Source organism: Sorex araneus, chromosome 2 (genome assembly GCF_027595985.1).
Source record: "Sorex araneus isolate mSorAra2 chromosome 2, mSorAra2.pri, whole genome shotgun sequence".
Classification (NCBI taxonomy): Eukaryota; Metazoa; Chordata; class Mammalia; order Eulipotyphla; family Soricidae; genus Sorex; species Sorex araneus.
The window spans coordinates 36,322,853-36,330,873 of NC_073303.1; positions in this window are offsets into that span (position 1 = coordinate 36,322,853).

Genomic DNA, 8,021 nt, shown 5'->3' on the forward strand with positions numbered 1-8,021 from the left:
CTGAACTACCAAGATCCAGAGGCCAGCTACACTACTTCTGGTTCCAGCAAGTGCTTGCAGCCATGTCTCTAGACTGTGAACTAAGCCTTTGCCCCATGCTGGCTGAGTAGGGGGAAATATCCTTCTTCCTCGGTTTCTCTTCCCTTTGTGGGAAGAAGCGGCATGGCGTCTGCCATATTATGGGACTTTTAAGCAGGTATGAACTTGGTGGCGTGGGAAGGAGGAAAAAAATGTGTTTTGAACTTGAAACAGTGGGACGCTTGGGCAGTCTCGGGCCGGGACTGATACTGTCTCGTGCTCCGCCGAGATTCGACCCAGGTGGCCATGCTTTTGCACGGCCGCTTTGCTGCTGAACGACCAAGATCCAGAGGCCAGCTACACTACTTCTGGTCCCAGCAAGTGCTTGCAGCCATGTCTCCAGACTGTGAACTAAGCTTCAGCCCCATGCTGCCCCAGGAAGGGAAATGATGCGATTTCCAACATAAATATCCCTGGACTTAATTACTAAAATACAGAAATCCTAAACTGCACGGCCTCAACTTCATATCTCTTCATTCTCATCAATGGAAAACTAATTATTAAATGCTTCCTTGTCAGTAGGGCCGTATTTTGGGGGGGCACACTCCAACAACAATAGTGAGTTGTGTGTTGAAACTCCAACATTAGTGAGTTTTGTGTTGAAATATGGAATGTAATCAAGGTAAAGAGAAAATGAAGTGAAATTTATCAGTTTTGCAGGCAGTGTGGGGGGCTGGGGGCGGGAGGTATACTAGGGGTTTTGGTGGTGGAATATGGGCACTGGTGAAAGGACGGGTGTTTGAGATTGTATAACAGAGACATAAGCCTGAGAACTTTGTAACTTTCCACATGGTGATTCAATAAAATAATTTTTTTTAAAGTACTTAGTTTTATTCACTAACATATTTCCAGCTCACAGGGTATTTTTCAAATTTCAAAGCACCATGGCTTCCATTGTTATTTATAGTTGAGTTTTAGTCATACAATATTTCAGCACCAATCCCACGACCAGTGTCAACCATTCCCTCCACCATTGCCTCCCATTCCCCTCTGGCTCTCTCTCTTAACAACCACTTTCAAGTTAGGTTGTTAAAGTTTGGATCATTTGATTTTAGTATTGTTGGCTCTGGTTTTGATATTTAGCTCTATAATTCCTTAATATCATCAGTGTACCTGAATCCCCTTCACATGGCCCCATTTCTTCTCATCTGTCTCTTCTCCCCATCCCCTCCACCCTATTTCTTTCCTTCACCCCGTACACCGGGGCCAAAGGTGATCTGGGTTTCCTCCCTTTAATACACTGCATTCCCTCGTCCAGATATTCTAAATACCACATATAAGTGATATCATCCAGTGTTTATTCTTCTATTTTACTTCACTTAACAGTCCCATCTATGTTGCTGCAAATTGCATGATTTCTTCATTCATTCCCGGCAGCTGTGTAGTGCTCTATCTTAGCTATTGTACTGAGTCCTTTAATGAATAATGGTGTGCATACATTTTTTGAGTGAATGTTTTTCTGTCCCGTGATAGAAACTAAAAAATGGAACTGCTGAGTCACAGGGGAGCTCAGTTGTGAGTTTACTGAGAGCCCTGCATACGGTTTCCACAGGAGTTGGACCAGGGACGTCTCCAGCAGCAGTGGGTGAGCCTTTCCCACCGCAGCCCACCAACAAGGACTGTTCACAGTATTTTTGACAGGGGCCGTTCTCACTGGTGTAAAATGGTATCTCATTGTTGTCTTGATTTTTATTTCCCTAATGCCAAATGACGTTGAGCCTTTTTCATGTGCCGCTTTTCATTTCCTCTTTTAGAATTTTTGTTGTTTTTTTTTTCCAAACACTGGAGAACATATGAGGATACTCCAACCCTGATGACTGAAGAAAAACAATCACACCCTGAACCTCCAGAGCTGGGCAGTCTGGTCAGACCTCACCCTGTGGGTGGCAAGGAGAAAGGGAGCCCCAAATGCCAGTGAGCTTAGGAGTCACCTGGATGGTTTCTGAAATCCCAGAGGGTCCGGCTGGAGGAGAGACTGGGTTTATAACATGGTTGGAGGTGAGCTTGCCGGTTTCAGACCCACGTTAGCAGGAAGAACAGAGACCAGAACACCAGTGACATTACTGACTGCCCCTGTCCCCAGGTGGGCCCTTGTAAACAAGTGACACCTGCGATCCAGGCCCCACATGCTGACAGAGACTTGGGAGAGGCCTGAGTATGCAACAAGCCCAAAGCAGCCCCGGGGTTCAGCTAGATGGGAAATCACTGAGTCACTCACCAGAGAGTACCCCGGGTGGTGTGGTGCTTAAAATACATGCTTAATTATGATCAATTTCCATATCTTCTGGGAAGAAAAGAGATCCCTGTGATTGGAGATCCTGTGTGTTTCTCTGTGTGGGGTGTGGGGTCTGGCCATCGGAATGAGGAGGTTGGTGTGAGCCCAGCAGCAGGAAAACATCTGAGTCTATTTCCTAGGTGGATTTCCTATCAGTGCAAACAGTGGATGACAAACTTTCTTTTTAAAAATTTTTTTATTTTATAAAGTAGTTCACAATATTTGATTGCACTTGATATTCAAACACCAACCCCAAACCATTACACCTTCCCACCACCATATTTCAGATGAAATAATATATTTTGTATTATTTGTTATGAAAAACCACTGATAATGCTACAAAAAATATCCTAAGAAGAAAGGGTATGAAGATTGTTGTATTTCACCCAGGGACCATTAAGACCTTTTATAAAAGTATATAAAAAAAAATTCCCTCTAAGATTGGTCACCTCCTACTGTGAACCCCGTAAAGTGTGTGCGGTCCTCTTGGAGTGCACGTAGGGTGTGTCTTATGGAGTGTCGCTCGGTCAAGGAATAGGCTCACTCTTGGGTGAGACTCGGCCCGAGCCTGTGGAGAGCTGCTGTGCACAAGGCGCTGTTGAGTGCTGGAGGTTTTCGGCTGCCGGGGCTGGGTGCCTTGGGGAGGGGAGGGGTCTCACCCGCCCCTCTCTGGGGTGCCCCAGATGAAACAGCCTGGCGTGGGGTCCAGCAGCATGGTTATGGTGAGCGTCTGACAAATTTTCTTAATATCAGATTTAGTAAAGGGCTAGAGAGAATTGAAATGTATCTGTGCATCAGGCAACATATGGTACTTATACATGTAACATGCAAAACAGACACACTCAGAGCAGACATGGAATACATAATGATATCAGTATAATTATGTGGGCGAGGTCATCACAGTGACACAGAGCAGGCTGGAGGCCACACAGGAGCAGAACCCACCATCTCCTCTCGTCCCCTCTCACAGGACACACAGCTCCTGCTGCAGGTCACAGAGTCACTGCCCACGCCCCTGACTCCCAGACACTGTTCACTGGGCTCTACACGAGGTCACAGCTGCTTCTGGACACTGAGGACACTGCTGTCACTCACCTCCATGACAACTGCAGCTGCACTGGCCCAGCTTCTGAGCCAACATGTCCCGAGTCAGAGTCCATCATGTGGTCTCCTGTCTCGGGCTCATGTCGAGTCCATGTAAGACCGTGCGGTGGGGTTTCCTCTCTCAGGGAGGGAGGGGCTCTGCCTTCCGCCCATGTAGACTCCCCTCATGGGGGAGGGTGAAGGGTCTGAGGATGGGGGTGGAGGGTGAGGAATTGGGAGAAAAGACAAGTTTCCGTTTTCTGAGCTTTATTGGAGCATTTCCCCTCATCAACTGTGTGTAGAGGCTCCCCCGTGCCTGTCCCACACCAGAGACTAGGGCTGTGGGGAGGTGACTTTCTCTCTTCACAGCCCGGTCAGGTGGCTCAGGACTGTGGAGGCGTCACTCACACACATCCTCTCAGCAGCCTCCTCCGCGCCCGCCTGACTGAGAAGGTGACACTCAGGCCTCTGCGCTGAGTCTGGAGGGAAACAGACTTTAGGGCCTCGCCCGAGGGAGTTTATTTTGCATGTAGAAAAATGCAAATGATTTGTGGTCATGGTGGAGTGTGGTGGCTGTCAATACTCCCCACACCCTTTGCCCTGAGAGTGGAGACAATCCCCTCTCCTGAGGTGGCTGGACTTGCGGGCTTACTCCCCGTGGACAGAACAAAACCGGGGGATGTGCAGCTCCCAGAAGGCTGACGAGCCCTGTGGGCCCTGCCTGGTCTACACTCCTGGGCACTCATGGAGATCAGTCACCGCGTAGTGTGGACACAGCTGAGGACACACACACGGCAGGGAACTGAGGCTTCTCTCCAGAGGCACAGGGATGAGCTGTGCAGCTCTGAAGCAGACCCTTCCTGCCAGAGACCCAGAGTCGGAGCCACAAGCCCGACACACAGGGGCCTCCCACACAGTGACAGTGAGTCTTTGTTAGTCCATCTCCCAGGGCAGGAAGCTTGGGAATCATTTGTCTCAGAGGGTAAATAGAGGATCAGTCTGGTGGGTTCCTCCTTTAAAACAACAGAGACAGAGAAATTGATCTGATATATTTAAATTGTGATATAAAAGATCTTCCCATAATATGCCAGAATGACCAGCCAGATGCCCAGAGCTGTGAGCTGTGATGAACCTAGACCCCCTTGTAAAGTCCTACTGTGCGCCCCAGAATCAGGAACCTGGACTGGCCCCCAGGGCACACAGGCCTTGCCCTCCCTCCCCTGGGTGTTCTGGGTCTGGAAGGAGCGAGATCCCTTAACCACCTGCCCCTGTTCATCCCCTGTTTCCTTCTCTCATTGTGGGCTGGTTCCCAGGAGAAGGCGCCTTCCTGCCTAGAAGCAGAAGGAGAAGAAAGTATGGGGACCCTCGGACCTATATTTCATCTGTGAGCACCAGACATTCAGGGGAGTCAACCTGGAACATGGGAACCAGCTATTATGACCTGTTCTTCCCTGAGACATGAGTGTGGGCTCCCCAGATTGGGACAAAACACCATCAGACCCTTCAGCTGACAGGGAACACCCGCTTAGTGCACCAAACCCTGTCCTTCCTAGAGACCCAGGGAAGGCCTGGCTGAGCAGGAGAAAGGGGCGCTCTCGTCTCTGCCACAGGAGGGCGCTGTCGTGCTGCTCTCCGGCTCTAAGCAGCCCTGGAGCACTGAGGGGTCTGGGTCAGCATTGTTGGTTGACCTGGAGACCAGGTGTCAATGGAGTGAAGATTCTCTCTGAGGAGCCCTAGAAGCAGGACTCAGAGGAGGGAAAGCTCAGGAGTCCGTCCTGTTCCTGACATTTACATCTTTTATTCCCAGAACGCGGCTCTCCAGCCCCTTGATGGCAAGCCCTGAAAAAACTTAAAATTAAATCCATTCCCTTCATGAAGGTTATTTTTATTTATATTTAATAAAATTACATAATAATTTTGATTTGCAAAATTATTCATAATACAGTTGTTTCTAGCATTTAAATTTCCAACACCAATCCCACCCTCAGTGTGACCTTCCTTCACCAATGCCCCAGTTTCCCTCCCACCACACAACCCTCCTCCTTATTAGGCACATAACAAATTTATCCCATATTGCTTGTTCCAAGAAAACTTAAAGGAATGGCACATGGAATGATTGAAAATAAAGCAATACAATTTCATTTGTGAGGATTGATTTTGATAGGATTTTAACCCATGTAAATAAATTAAAATAATTTCATAGAGTAGAATACTCACTCTCCACTGTATAAATAAGTTTTCAACTCTGGTGTCTAATATATATTACATTAACTTGAATTTTGTAGGTAGCTCTCTCGTTTTGGCAAGAATCATGTCTTCCCTGTTGTTTTTTTGCTAATCTACTTTGGAATTTACACTAAATGTGCAACTCCTGCAACTGTAAAATTTAGTAAGAGAGACGAGAATGAAATTTAAGGGGGAAAATATGAATATGCCGATAAAGTATAATGTGTTTTATCCAAAGCGAGGGAATATTGGTTTATCTTAGAAGAAATTATATTATAGAAACTGTTTAAGTGCCTACTAAAGCAGATGAGAGATTGCTATAAAATCTCTATTGATGATAAAAAGACTGATAAGACATAAAGACATAGAACATTCAATATTAATGCTATGTTAATTCATTGTTGAAAATATATAAAATCCATTGGCAACCTAAGAGTAAACATAAATCTTCATCTAGTAGAGGGCAACCATACACACCACGAGTGAGTGCCACACTCGGTGGCACGTGCTGAGAAATGTGTCCTTTAGAGAAGCTCCTTCTTTTTTTTATTGAATCACGGTGAGAAGATTTACAAAGCTTTCCAGTCTGAGTCTCGGTCATACAATGATCAAACACCCATCCCCTCACCAGTGCACACCCCCCCACCACCAAGAACCCCAGTCTACTCCATCCCACCCCGCCCACCACCTATGTGGCAGATGATTTCCACCTTACTCTCTCTCCATAGAGAAGCTCCTTTTAAGCTTCCTTTAAATCTGGTTTCAGGGCTGTGCATTCCCTAAGCCCGTCCCTGAAGCTTTATATCATTCCTTCAAATGTGAATGATGATCTAGCTGACTAGAGTATGGTTGGTGAGATGTGCGTTTTGTTGAGGTTTTCTACGATATCCCTCTCTTCTGGCTCGTTTGATAGATCTAATGCAAATTATATGGGCGTTCCTTTGCGTGTATGTTGCTTTATTGCACTTGCTATTCTCAATATCATGTTTTCGTTTTTGAAATTTGTTACTTTGAGTATGATGCATCTTGGAGTTTTTCTAGTTGAGCCTATTTTCTTGGGGACCCTTTCAGTCTCCTGGATCTCTATGACTATAATCTTCAAGTCTAGGAAATTTCTACTTATGATTTTTCCAAATGTTGTTTCTTCATCAAATTTTTGTCCCTTTGTCTCTTTTCAAAGACTCGAGTGATTCTTCTATTTTTCCTCTTGAACTCATCACATAATTCTCTGTTAGGCTGTTTATTACTTTTGAATATTTTCTACCTTCTGTTATTTTCTAGTGTTTTCCACTTGAAATCTTTGAGATCCTTGATATTTTATTAAGCTGCTTTTAATCTTTTGTTCATACCTTCTATTGAGCTTTCTGTATCACCTACCATAATCTGCATTTCTGCTGGTAGTACTCTCATTTTAGTACTCATTCTTCTGCACTGCTGGTCATGCTTAATACCTGTACTATTGTTTCTTTGACCTCATCCAATATCCTCACAATGGTGTTACTAAAATTATTGTCTGAGAATTTGCTAAGTTAGTTAGTGCTGGTGGCGCCCTCCGTGTTGTTGTTTTCACACATTGAGCTTGGTGGCCTCTGTGTGTCTTCCCCATTGGGCTTTCTGTGCTGCCACTATGTTGTGAGCAGGGAAATTTGGAGGAGCTGTTACTTTAGGAGTCGTGGAACTGGCCTGTTGATATGGTGGAGTTAAGAGTTTGTGTTTGCAGGGCTGGAGCAATAGTAAAGTGGGTAGGGAGTTTGCCCTGAACGCGGCCAACCCAGGTTCGATTTCCAGTATCCCATATGGTCCCCCGAGCACCGCCAGGAGTAACTATTGAGTGCAGAGCCAGTAATAACCCCTGAACATCGCCGGGTATGACCCAAGAAGGAAAAAAATGAGTTTTTGTGGCTTCTGGAAATATACCCTGGGGGCCCAAAAACACACATCAGAAATGTCATCTGCACTTCGATGTTCATTGCAGCACTGTCCACAATATCCAGAATCTGGAAACAACCCGAGTGCCCAAGAACAGATCACTAGGTAAAGAAACCATAGTACATCTACGCAGAAGAATACTATGCAGCTGTTAGAAAGAATCACTGTATCACTGTCATCCTATTGTTCATTGATTTGCTTGAGCAGGCACCAGTAATGTCTCCATTTATCTCAGCCCTGAAATTTTAACAGTCTCTCCTTACTCATCTTTCCCAATGATTGGAGGCTCTTTCAGGGTCAGGGGAATGAGACCTGTTATTGTTATTGTATTTGGCATATCGAATACGCCACAGGGAGTTTGCCAGGCTCTTCTGTGCAGGCAGGATACTCTCAGTAGCTTGCTGGGCTCTCTGAGAGGGATGGAGAATGT